This window comes from Erinaceus europaeus, chromosome 13 (assembly GCF_950295315.1).
Source record: "Erinaceus europaeus chromosome 13, mEriEur2.1, whole genome shotgun sequence".
In the NCBI taxonomy this organism is placed as follows: domain Eukaryota; kingdom Metazoa; phylum Chordata; class Mammalia; order Eulipotyphla; family Erinaceidae; genus Erinaceus; species Erinaceus europaeus.
Window position 1 is genome coordinate 60,443,957 of NC_080174.1, and position 13,408 is coordinate 60,457,364.

At 42.9% G+C, this 13,408-nt stretch overlaps 2 protein-coding genes across 4 annotated transcripts in view; one reads left to right on the plus strand and one right to left on the minus strand.

Moving 5' to 3' along the window:
* Positions 1-13,408, minus strand: part of TMEM69 (transmembrane protein 69) — a 132,225-nt gene that overhangs the window by 13,581 nt on the left and 105,236 nt on the right. The gene's annotated exons all lie outside the window — the stretch shown is intronic.
* The window catches only part of GPBP1L1 (GC-rich promoter binding protein 1 like 1), a 42,500-nt gene that overhangs the window by 3,469 nt on the left and 25,623 nt on the right, over positions 1-13,408 (plus strand). For all 3 annotated transcript variants that reach the window (XM_060205981.1, XM_060205980.1, XM_007538461.3), the window contains exon 2: positions 10,733-11,742. The gene's annotated coding sequence lies outside the window, so the exon portion shown is untranslated. The remainder of the gene's footprint in view (positions 1-10,732; positions 11,743-13,408) is intronic.

The window sequence follows — 13,408 nt, forward strand, 5'->3', positions numbered from 1 at the left end:
TTTGATAACACCTAAAGAAATTGAGAGGGAAGAGGAAGAAAAAGAGATACCTGCAGTGCTGCTTCATCACTCATGAAACTCTTCCCCCCATAAATGGGGGATCAGGGGTTTGAACCCAGGTCCCTTGCACATGGTAATGTGTATGCTCAACTGGGTGTGCCACTACTAGGTCATCAATAATTTCTTGAGTTATTAATGAGAAGAGGCCGAGAGTCAGCATTACTGTGGCACATGCAGTGTCAGCGATCCAACTTGGGGCCAACCCCCTTGTGAATCCAACACCTTGCCTAATAAAAATGTACGCCTTACCAAGTGAGCATCTCCTGATTTTCAGTCATTCTTTCAAGAAATGCCAGAACTGGGCGGGCAAGATGGTCCACTTGGATGTGTGCTTCCTTTGTCAAGGGCACAGCCCAGATTTGAGTCCCCACCACTCTGAGGGGAGCTTTGATACTGTGATGTCTTTTTTTTTTTTAATTTATTTATTTTATTTTATTTTATTTATTTTTTTAACCAGATCACTGTTCAGCTCTTGCTTATGGTGGTGCGGGGCATTGAACCTGGGACTCTGGAGCCTCAGGCATGAGTCTGTTTGCATAACCATTATGCTATCTAGCCTCTGTTATGATGTGATTGATGTCTTTATATCTAAAAAAAAAAAAAAAAAAATCAACTGGAGTAGTGAAGTCCTAGTGATGACCAAAGGGAAAATGAGGAAGGAAAAGGAAGAAAGAGGAAGAGAAAGGGGGCCAGCAGTGGTGTGCCTGGTTAAGCGCACACATTACCATACGCAAGGACCACGGTTTGAGCCTTACTCCCCACTTGCTGGGGGGGCACTTTAGGAGTGGTGAAGCAGGTCTGTAGGTGTCTGTCTCCCTTCCCCTCTCAATTTCTCTGTCCTGTTAATTAGAAAAAAGTACAGCATGTACCCTGACTGCATGAGGCCCAAAATTGAATCCCCAGCATATGTATGACAAATTCTCTCCAGCTCTTAAATAAATAAGTATAGCCAAACCTAAATAAACTCATCCCCCCCCACACACAGGATCGCTGGGGTTCATGCTTTTGGTCATCATCATCTGGGAGCTCATGGAAAGGGGGACGCTTCATGAGCAGTGGAGCAGTGGTAGGGTGTCTCTCCTCTCTGTATTTTCCTGAAACAAAGAATATCAGGAGTGATAGAGTGAGGCAGATGTGAAGCCCCAGCGATCTTGGTGGGGGGAAAATGAGCTCATTTAGATTCGGCTATGCTTATTTAAGAGCTGGAGAGAATTTGCCATACATATGCTGGGGATTGAATTCAGGGCCTCATGCAGTCAGGGTACATGCTGTACTTCAGAGCCACCCATCTAGCCCCAAGTTTGGCTATACCTGAAATTTAGATTGCATACTTTCTGTTGTGAATTTAAATTTCATTATATAAAAATTATTCTCAGAATTATTTCTATTCCTGAAGTTTGTAAGTATGTTGAAAAGTTGGTTTGGGGACACTGGCTAGCTAATTAAAAGGTAGAGCTATATCAGTGTTCCTGCTATGTGTTTATAAATTACTAACTCTGGTTTTTAATTAGTCTCACCAGGTATGGTGGGAAACATTTATTGTGACTTCATAAGCTTATACAGGCTATAGTAGAGTCCAATATATGTAATTTCATTATTGCTTTAAATGCTTATTTAAACTAGATAGTAGCTCTTCTATGTGAGAATGTATAGTAGCTCCAGGAACTGCCATAATTTGCATTCATACTTAGGTGGGGATTCTGGCAGCTTTCTTTATTTCTTTTTCTTTATGAGAGAGATGCAGAAGGACACAACTCAGCTCAGGCTTATGGTGGTGCTAGGGATTGAACCTGGGATGATGGATCCTCAGGCACCTTCAGCTCTGGGGATCAAACCTAGGACTTGTGGAATGTCGAGTCCTGCATGCTACTGTCACTGTGCTCTTTAGCAGTCAAGTCTTCTGTTCTTTTTTCTTGGCTTTGGGGCTTCCTGCCTGAGTGATTCCACAGCTCCCCCCTGACTCCTTCCCTACCCCCCACCCATTTAACTTCAGATAGAGGGAGTGCATAGTGGCGTGTGAGAAACACCAACAGAACCACTCCAGCATTCATGAAGCATACTTCATTTGGTGCTGTGGTACCTCATGCATGGTAAAGTGTACTTCATATGTGCTTCAAACCCTCTCAAGTGTTTATTTCACCTATTTGTTTTGCCTTGCATTTTATTAGAGAAATCAGGATATTTGTCCTGCAGTTGTCCACATTCTACGTTTTCCTCATTCCCTGCAAATTGATGGTTAGGTATAGAAGCGTAGATTGAGGTTTTCTTTCTTTTCTGGGGTGGGGGAGAGTGAGAAGACTTCCCACTCTTGCTTGTTCATTGGTTTGGGGCTTTCCTCCCCTCTGCTTTCTTTTCTTTTAACAGTGCTCAGCTCTGGCTTCTGGTGGTGTAGGGGGTTGAACCTGGGACTTTGAAACCTCAGGCATGAGAGTCTCTTTGCATAACTACTATGTTATCTCTCTTACCCATGTTAATTGGTTTTCATCTATATCAATTTCTTATGATTTCTCTCTCTCCTTGCCTCCAGGGTTATCACTGGGGCTTGGTGCCTGCACAATGAATCCACTGCTCCTAGAGGCCTTTTTTTCCCATTTTTGTTGCCCTTATTGTGGCCTTATTGTTATTGTTGGCTATTGCTATTGCTGCTGTTGTTGGATAGGACAGAGAGAGATCGAAAAAGATGGGGCAGAGAAAGATAGACACCTGCAGACCTGCTTCACTGCTTGTGAAGTGACCTCCCTGCAGGTGGGGAGCTGGGGGCTGGAACCAAAATCTTTAAGCTGATCCTTGCACTTCACACCATGTGCACTTAACCCAGTGTGCCATCGCCTGACAAACCCCCCTTTTATTTATGTTTCTTTTTTTCTTTCTTTCTTTCTTTCTTTCTTTTCTTTTCTTTTTTTTTTTACCAAAGCACTGTTCAGTTCTGACTTGTGGTGGTGCCGGGGATTGAACCTGGGGCTTTGGGGACTCAGTCATGAGAGTCTTGTTTGAATAACCATTATGCTATCTACCCCTGCTCTGACTTCTCTATTGATCAGCATAAAATATAAGTTATTTAGCCTTCTTCACTATGCTTGTAAAATTGTGCGTTTAATTTGCTGTTATGCACATTTGAATCTTTTAAAATTTAATTTATAAAAAGGAAACACTGGGGGGTCAGGCGGTAGCACAGCGGGTTAAGCACACATGGTGTGAAGTGCAAGGACTGGCTTAAGGATCCTGGTTAGAGCCCCCGGCTCCCCAACTGCAGGAGAATCACTTCACAGGCGGTGAAGTAGGTCTGCAGGTGTCTTTCTCTCCCCTTCTCTGTCTTCCCCTCCTTTCTCCATTTCTCTCTGTCCTGTCCAACAACAAACAACATCAACATCAACAATAATAACCACAACAAGGCTACAACAACAAGGGCAACAAAAGGGGTGGGCGAACACTAACAAAACCATAGGATAAGAAGGGTACAACTCCATACAATTCCTACCACCAGAATTCTGTATCCCATCCCATCCCTTGATAGTTTTCCTATTCTTTAACCCTCTAAGAGTATGTGCCCAAGGTCATTGTGGGATGCAGAAGGTGGAAGGTCTGTCTTCTATAATTGCTTCCCAGATGCACGTGGGCATTGGCAGGTCAATCCACACTCCCAGCCTGCCTCTCTCTTTCCCTAGTGGGATGAGGTTCTGGGGAATCAGAGCTCCAGGACATATTGGTGGGGTTGTCTGTCCAGGGAAGTCTGGTTGGCATCATGCTGGCATCTGGAACCTGGTGGCTGAAAAGAGAGTTAACATACAAAGCCAAAAAAATTGTTGACTAATCATGAACCTAAAGGCTGGAGTAGTACAGATGAAGAGTTGGGGGGGTGTCTCTTTTGTAGATAGATAGTAGGCATATTTTAGTTATATTCCAAAGGGCCTGTGGCTATACTAGTTTTTTTTGTTGTTGTTGTTGTTTTCATTTTTCCCCCTGAGCCTGAAAATGATATGCAGGTGGATCCAAGTTATTGTCTGGGGAGATGATTTCATGGATGGAATTGTTGACTGTAAACCCCATCAATTTTTTTTTTAAATATTTATTTATTACATTTTGTTGCCATTGTTGTTTTATTGTTGTAGTTATCATTGTTGTTGTCATTGTTGTTGGATAGGACAGAGAAATGTAGAGAGTGTTGGGGTTGCGTTGCGGGAGAGAGACCAGGAACTCGTGGTGGAGCGGAACGCAAATCTTTATTCATGCAGACGCCCAAGAGTCAAGGTGTGAGTACAGAGGGTTTAGGCCACGTGGAGCTAGCAGAATGGCCACCTCCCACTATGCATGCTAGCCCTTCTCCAGGTCAGGAGAAAAAAGGGGCAAAACCAGGAACAGCAGTGGGTTTTATAGGGTAAAAATGGAAGTGGCAAGTTGGGATGGAATTGGCTAGGGAAAAGAGTGGAGAAAGGAAAAAGGCATTCTGGGAACTTCCTTAGTTATGGTTGCTATAGTTTTTGCTGGCGGGGAACAGGCAATAACCTGAGGGGATAATGTGGTGGCAGAGGAGTCATTTTTAAAACAAAGCAGAAGATTGATAATATATAATAATACTCGCATGGAAATATGGTGGTTTGTGGGTCCTGCCTAACTCAACCACATCTGCACAATTTCCAAACAGAGAGAGGAGGGGAAGACGGGGGAGAGGAAGATAGACACCTGCAGACCTACTTCACCGCTTGTGAAGCAACCCCCTGCAGGTGGGGAGCTGGTGGCTCGAACCGGGATCCTTATGTGGTCCTTGCGAACCCCATTGATTTGATGTGATCTGGGGCCCATATTCAGCTTAGGAGTCTATGTGACCTTTGCATACCTGTAGATCTGAGCTCACATTCTCTGGTCATAAGTAGGAACGTTCCAGGCTGCCCCAATTTCAGGACCCATCTTCCTCAGGTGTAGCATAGAGTATGTTGTCCAGCCTCCCTTCAGAGGATGGAACATTGTCTACCATTGTTGATCCAAGTTGAGGGCAAGGTCCTATGTGGGGGCCCACAAAGGGGTCTATTGTGTTGTTCCTGATAGAGATGACCGGTAACAATGGAGAGAGGGATTCATTCAAGATCTAGGCCCATCATGTCTGTTTGAGAATCTCAGGACTCCCCAAAGAGGGCCCCAGCTGATGGGGTGGCCTGATAGTGCTAAAGAGTCATCATTAAAGTATGCCAGTCTCTTTCCCTTACTCAGCTTTTGCAGTCCTTGCTTTAGTAAGGATAGCTTGAAAGTGAGTGAGGGAAGTATAATAGGAAATAGGTGAGGAGGGTATCTAAGTCTAAGTAGACACTATTTTCATTATGAACTTCATACTGACTCACTGTAGACTATTGTGCACTTTGGCTTTTGGGTATATATTTTGCCCTAATTTATGGATACATGTGAACATATGCCCTATCTCATGGGACCTGGTCTATATCTAGGTTTTGGGACTTTGTTAGGAAGTGAACCACCTGGAATGGAATTAGAGAATCCTGTGAAAGGAAAGGTCTCACCTGAGTAATGAGGCTGAGGGGTTGACATTCTACACCTGACGTCTCTGGACACAGTCTGAAGTGAAGCATATGGAGGTGGTACTCATTGCATTGATGCATATTTGAATCTTAAGGTTGCAGGGGCAGGTCTTGGCTTACCTGGTAGAGTGCATATGTTACCGTGCACAAGCGTTGCTGCAGGTGTCTGTCCCCTCCATCCATCCATCCATCCTCCCTCTTTTTAAATTTTTTTTTAATATTTATTTTCCCTTTTGTTGCCTTTGTTGTTTTTGTTGTTGTTATCATTGTTGGATAGCACAGAGAGAAATGGAGAGAAGAGGGGAAGGCAGAGAGGGGGAGAGAAAGACACCTGCAGACCTGCTTCGCCGCCTGTGAAGTGACTCCCCTGCAGGTGGGGAGCTAGGGGCTTGAACTGGGATCCTTATGCCGGTCCTTGCGCTTTGCGCTATGTGCACTTAACCTGCTGCGCTACCGCCTGACTCCCCCATCTTCCCTCTTTCTCCTCTCTCTCTCTCTCTCTCACCAGGGTTATTGCTGGTAGCTTGGTGCTGACACTGCTCCTGGAACAGAGGATTTGAAAGGGGAGGTGGAATAGAGAGAAAGACACTTACAAACCCATTTCACCACTAGTGAAACTTCCCCCTGCATGTGGGATGCAGGGGTTCAAACCTGGGTCCTTGTGCATGTTAACATTTATGCTTAGTCATGTGTGTTACCACCTGGGCCCAGTTATTTCTTTTGGCAGTGTTGTGGCTCAAACTTATGATCTCATGCTTGAGAGAGTTCTACGTTGTATTCTCCATTGCACCAACTCCCAGGCCACTTTTTTTTTTAGGTTTTATTTATTTATGAGAAATGCTAGGAGAGGGAGAACCAGACATCACTTTGGTACAGGTGCTGCCAGGAATTGAACTCAGAACCTCATGCTTGATAGTCCAATGTCTTATCCACTGCACCACCTCCCAGATCATCCAAGGCTACCTTTCCGCATTTTAATAAGTTCTAGGTCTGTGAAGATACCTCCAGAATTGGAGGAAGGACTAATACTTAGGGCTCTTTATACTTGTCTCAGCTAATTTGGTGACTTCTTGAACCAAAAAGTTGAAGCTTAGTAGGGGTTTCATGACTGTTTGTTTGTTTGTATTACTTTGTCCATTTCTTTTCTTTCTTTCTTTCTCTCTCTCTTTTTTTTTTTTTTTTGCCTCCAGGGTTATTGTTGGGGCTCAGTAGAATCCACTGCTCTGGGAGGCCATTTTCCCCATTTTTGTTGCTCTTGTTGTTGTTGTTATTGTTGTTGTTGTTGTTAGGACAGAGAGAAACTGAGAGGGGGAGAGAAAGATAGACACCTGCAGACTTGCAAGTCTGAAGCGAACCCCCTGCAAGTGGGGAGCCAGAGGCTTCAACCAGGATTCTTACACTGGTCATTGTACTTAGTGCCATCTGCGCTATGGCCCAGCCCTTCTCTTTTTTTTTTTCTTGATTCCTTCACCATTTGATATAGAGACTTGACTGTAAGCCCACACCCAAGGGTTCACGTTCTACAATATTCTGCTATACCTAAGTAGGCTGTAAGCCACTTCTCTGTTTTAGAGAGAGTAGCCATTAAAATAGCCTCTTTCCTGTGGTTTGGTAATCTCTGGATATATGGGGTATTGACAATTACAGGTAATTTTCTTTGGGTCCTTGAGAGCTTTTCTCTGAGAACTAGCATTTACTGTAGAATCTACCTGATGTAAAAATTCTAGGTAGTGCAGTCAGTTAAGCTCACATGGCGCAAAACGAAAGGACCAGTGTAAGGATACCAGTTTGAGTCCCCGGCTCCCCACCTGCAGGGGAGTCGCTTCACAGGCGGTGAAGCAGGTCTGCAAGTGTCTATCTTTCCCCCTCTATGTCTTCCTCTCCTCTCTCCATTTCTCTCTGTCCTATCCAACAATGATGACATCTATAACAACAACAATAATAATAACTACAATAAAACGAGGGTAACAAAAGGTAATAAACAAATATTTTTTTTTAAAAACTGATTCTTAGACTGGAAGCGACATGGGGTGGCTCCTTCCTATAGGATCCAAAAAATTTGTACCAAAAGAGGGGTGGTATATTCTGGCATGACTAAAAATTTACGGATTACTATAAAATGTAGTTTATAAGGGAAAGGCAGAATGAATGATCTAGATTTAGGAATCTCATTGATTGGATTCATATAGTTTCTAGAGGACAAGAGCTTGGAATGATTCACTAGTACAGAGTAAATGGCTTTTGATTGATATATCTGTGTGTTTGTTTTTAACTGTTTATTTATTCATGAGAAAGATAAGAGAGAGAAGGAACCAGACATCGCTCTGGTAGGGATGAGTTGCTAGGGATTGAACTCAGGACCTCATGGTTGAATCCAATGCTTTATCCACTGTGCCACCTCCCAGACCACTGTGTGTTCACTGTTTGTGTGGGTTTTTTTTTTTTTTTTTTTTTTGCTGCCTCCGTGGTTATTTCTGGGGCTTGTTGCCGGCACTAGAATCCACTGTTCCTGGTGGCCATTTTTTATTTTATTTTATTTTTTTTATTGGATGGGACAAAGAGAAATTGAGAGGGGAGGGAGATAAAGAGGCAGAGAGAGACCTGCAGACCTGCTTCAGCATTTGTGAAGTGGGACCCCGCCCCCACGACCCCCCTTCACCCTTGCAGCTCAAGTCAAGATCCTTGTACTTAAACCAGGTGTGCCACTGTCCGGTGACCCCCCCCCCATGCACACTTTTTTAAAAATTAATGTTCTTGTGATTCCAGAAGTGGCACAAGGAATAGTGTTGGACTTCCAAGTATGAGGTTCAGTCCCCAGTAGCTCATGTACCAAAGTGATAACTGGTTCCTGTTCCCTCCCTCCCTCTCCCTTCCTCTCTCCCCCTCTTGTTAATAAGTAAAACCTTTTTTTTTTTTAATAAAAAAAGTTCACAAGAGTCGGGCGGTAGCACAGAGGGTCAAGCGCACATAGCGCAAAGCGCAAAGACCAGCATAAGGATCCTGGTTCAAGCCCCTGGCTCCCCACCTTCAGGGGAGTTGCTTCACAGGCGGTGAAGCAGGTCTGCAGGTGTCTGTCTTTCTCTACCCCTCTCTGTCTTCCCTTCCTCTCTCCATTTCTCTCTGTCCTATCCAACAAAATCAACAACAATAATAACTACAAAAATAAAACAACAAGGGCAACAAAAGGAAATAAATAATAAAAAACAAACGTGTTTGAGGAGGGTCACAAAACGGTGGTGGTGAGTGCAGTGTGGACCAGAGCTTCTGTGATCTTCTGATCTTGTCAAGTGTCAGTAACAATGAAATAAACATATATAATACTTTTTTTTTTTTAAAGTTCACATTCTTATCCACCAAGTCAAGACTATCCAAAGTTCTGTGTAGGTAGTGTTACAGTACTTGAAACTTTTAGCACATGTTTGCTGAGTTACTACTTTTTTTTTTTTTTTTTTTTTTTTAATATTTATTTTATTTATTTATTCCCTTTTGTTGCCCTTGTTGTTTTATTATTGTAGTTATTATTGTTGTTGTCGTTGTTGGATAGGACAGAGAGAAATGGAGAGAGGAGGGGAAGACAGAGAGGAGGAGAGAAAGATAGACACCTGCAGACCTGCTTCACCGCCTGTGAAGCGACTCCCCTGCAGGTGGGGAGCCGGGGTTCGAACCGGGATCCTTATGCCAGTCCTTGTGCTTTGCGCCACCTGCGCTTAACCCGCTGCGCTACCGCCCGACTCCCGAGTTACTACTTTTCTAGGCTCCTGGCTTCTGTGGCATCTTGGATAATCCTAAGGTTGCAGGTTATCTCCATAAATGATTACAAGTTGAGGCTGCTTATGGGCTTGCTGGTAGTCTCTCTGGGTCTGGTCACCTCCCATTCCAAATCCCTGTTAAAACCCTTAAAATCCTCATCTAGCATTTGGCTCATTGGAGTTTGAGATCCCAAAGTTAGTTTTTAAATATTTTTCCTGATACTGGGCACAGACTGATAAAATGACTTGCCTACTGTACTTTAACCTCGTGTGATAGGATTTGTATTGCTGTACTTCCTGAAGACTTCAAACTGCTTTTAGAAAAGAGCAAGAGCTGGATTTTCATTCTTTTCTCTGGTGACTTCCTTGCTGCATGGGCCTGTGCTTCTGTTCAGAAACAGTACATCTTTTCTGGGGTATGACACATAAATAAAGTGGTTGTGTCCCAATTAGAATTCTAGGAAATGTATCTGAAATTCCTCCTTTAACTTGATAGAATTTTCAGAAAATGGTCCCTGCGCTTGCTTACATTGGGATAGATAAGTCATGGAGAAGGGGACATGATCCCAGAGAATTCTTCCAACTTTTCTTTGCCGCTTCACAGAGAGAACAAGAGTTCCTGCAGCCATTTTTTTTGGGGGTGGGGGGTAGAACAGAAAGGAATTGGGGGGAGATAGAGAGGGGGAGAGAAAGATAAACACCTGCAGACCTTCACCGCTTATGAAAGCTACGCCCCTGCAGGTGGTAAACCAGGAGCTTGAACCAGGATCCTTGAGCGATTCCTACTGTGTACACTTAACCCAGTGTGGCACCGCCCGGCCCCATCTCCTTCACTGTTTATGTCTCTGTCCAGCATAAGAACCTAAAATCGGCTCTCCCTCTCATGCTGTCTGCCTCTCCATTTTTGCCACCAGGGTTATGGTTGGGGATTGCTGCACAGCACCATCATCATTCCCAGCGACCTTTCTTGTGTTTGATGATGGAAAAGTGGTATAGTGTCTCTTTTCCTCTGTCTCTCACCCTGTATCTAGAAGACAAATTTAAAGAGTCTGCTTAAAGTGGTGGAATCATGCAGTCTCAAAGACCCAGTGAAACGTTGGCAAAAAAGAAAAAAATGTTGGAACTAGAAATGTAAGTTCATGATATCTCACATGTATGAGACACCCTGGATTTTTATCTGTGACACTGTACCACTCCCACCACACCCAAAAATAAAGTTATGTTATTGCTATAGGTGGTAACACATTAAATAAATGTCCACTCAAATTGGGGATGTAAGAGTTTTGGCTCCTAGTGCTATTATTTATTTGAGCATTTGAATATATATGATATGACAATTTTATATGATAATGACTTTACTTCATGTGATGCTAAGTTGTTTGTTTGCTTCACTTATAGCTCTAGATTACTATGGCCCTTTAAATGATTGAATAATGATGGAAATGGATCTGAAATTATAAGTGTCTTCTCTGCTGAAGTAGAAGATTCTTCATATCATCTTCCAGTTACTCCATTCACTCTTCAGAAAGGTGCAAGACCAAGTGAAATACAGAAGACTGAAGGGAAGAAAGCTTAACTTTGGAGCTGTAGTTCTTTTTTGACTATTTCAATAACCCTTCCTTTCTACTGGTTTAAATTTTGCTCTAAATTTAGAGTGAAGACCAAAGAAATAGAAGATATATTTAGGAACTTTATACCAAGGAATTTGTCTCGAAAACTGCTTTTCTATAGAGTGGAAACTATACTGAGTTCTTGTTTGATTTTTTTTCTTGTCTTAAACAAGATTTCTTTATCCTTAGATTTTGAAGAATAACACAACTACATAGACATCAGCACTATTTTTTAGTGACTATAAGAATAAAGAGAGTTGTAATTAAGGGCTTTGTTGTATAAATGTTTTGCTATTGGAGTTAACTGCTCAGGAGATTTTTTTGTAGCTATTAATATTTTTGACCTATCACTTTGATGACGTTACATGAATCTGTCTGTCTCACTATGACTTTGTTATGAGACAGTGTTTGCACTGATTGTGCAAATGTCCATGTATTATCTATTTAAGCAATATCATAGTGCCATCACTGAAGGAAGTTGCATGAGGTGAACGTAGACATAGCTCTTTCCCCTTCCCCCCATTTTTTAAATGTAACAAATACTTTTTATGTTCCCCTTCCCCTCCCCCTTTCCCCTTTCCCCCTTTTTGGAAACATATTGGGAAATAGATAATATAATATAAGATGAGCAGTTGAGGGAACTGAGAGCGATCTACATAGAGCCTGGCTTCTTTGTGCTTCATCATAAGGCTTGCTGCTGGCCAGCCTAATTAAGCACTCTCAGTAAGAGCCTGACGGGAAATTCATCTATCAGACACAAAGGAATTCAGGAAACGGGACCACAGAGGTTACACTGGGGTGAGTATTATCCTAGGTCTAATTTTGTAATAAGATTATATGTGTGAAGTGCACATGGCGCAAATCACAAGGACTGGCGTAAGGATCCCAATTCGAGCCCCTGGCTCCCCACCTGCAGGGGAGTCGCTTCACAAGTGGTGAAGCAGGTCTGCAGGTGTCTGTCTTTCTCTCCCCATCTCTGTCTTCCCCTCCTCTTTTCATTTCTCTCTATCCTAACAATGACGGCATCAGTAACAACAACAAAAAATAATGGGCAACAAAAGGGAAAATAAATATTAAAATTTTTTTTTAAAAAAAGATTATATGTGGAACACATTTGCTGTTTTCTAAAGTATTTAATTTTGGAGAATACTGGTGGAGTGAGTAAATAATGTGACCTAAATAGAAAAACTCTTGGGCCCAGGTGTAGTGCACTTGGTTGAGCGAGCATAAATGATACAATTAACGAAGACCTGGGTTCAAGCCTCATCCCCAGGAGGGGAAGAGGATGGGAGGGGAGCCTTCTCAAGCAGTGAAGCAGTGCTACAGGTGTCTCTTTCCGTCTCTTTCCTTCACTACATTTCTGTATATCCAATAAAGAAAATTAAAAACACAAAACTCTTTTTAAAAAAGTTTTATCTTCCTTCTCTAGGAAGATCTTTTCTACCTAAAGCAAATAAATCTCTCTAAATATAGGGGTATGTGTGTTTTCATTAGCATAAAAGGAGAAGGAGCCATAGTATCACACTGGGACTTGAGCCCTGGTGTCCTCCCCCCCCCCCCCCACTCTATTACTAGGTGTGTCACTGCCTGGTTTTTGTTTCTGTTTCATTTGTTTTTCAATTTGTATTAGGCAAAGTTTTACACTGAGAGAAAAACCAGAGCATTGTGATGCCATGCCAATATGAATTCCACGTTCTTGCAGTTGAATTATCTTCTTGGCTATAGTACCTATATATATATTTGCCTCTAGGGTTATTCCTGGGGCTCAGTGCCTGCACCATGAAGGCACTGCTCCTAGAGGCTATTTTCCCCCTTTTGTTGCCCTTGTTTTATCGTTGTTATTATTATTGATGTTGTTGTTGGATAGGACAGAGAGAAATGGAGAGAGGAGGGGAACACGGGGGTGGGCGTGGAGAAAGACACCCACAGACCTGTTTTGCTACTTGTGAAGCGACTCCCCTGAGGGTAGAGAGCCGGGGGCTCAAACTGGGATCCTTACACTGGTCCTTGTGCTTTGTGCCATGTATGCTTAACCTGCTGCACTAACACCTCATTCCCAGTACCCATATTTTTAAGTAGATGTGTATTCTTATTTTTTTAAAATATTTTTATTCCCTTTTGTTGCTCGTGGTTTTTTATTGTTGTAGTTTTTATTATTCTTATTGATGTCGTCGGAGAGGGATGGGGAAGACGGGGGAGAAAGATAAACACCTGCAGACCTGCTTCACTGTTTGTGAAGCGACTCCCCTGCAGGTGGGGAGCCAGGGGCTCGAACCAGGACCCTTAAGCCGGTCCTTGTGCTTTACGCCACGTGCGCTTAACCCACTGTGCTACTGCCCGACTTACAGTAGATGTTTATTTGTGTGAAGGTGGGGTGACAAGTGGATAGCTTTTTTGTTTTGGATTTGAGGTAATACACGGGGCTTTGAGCCTGCATAATTCCACGGCTCCCAGCAAACTCTTG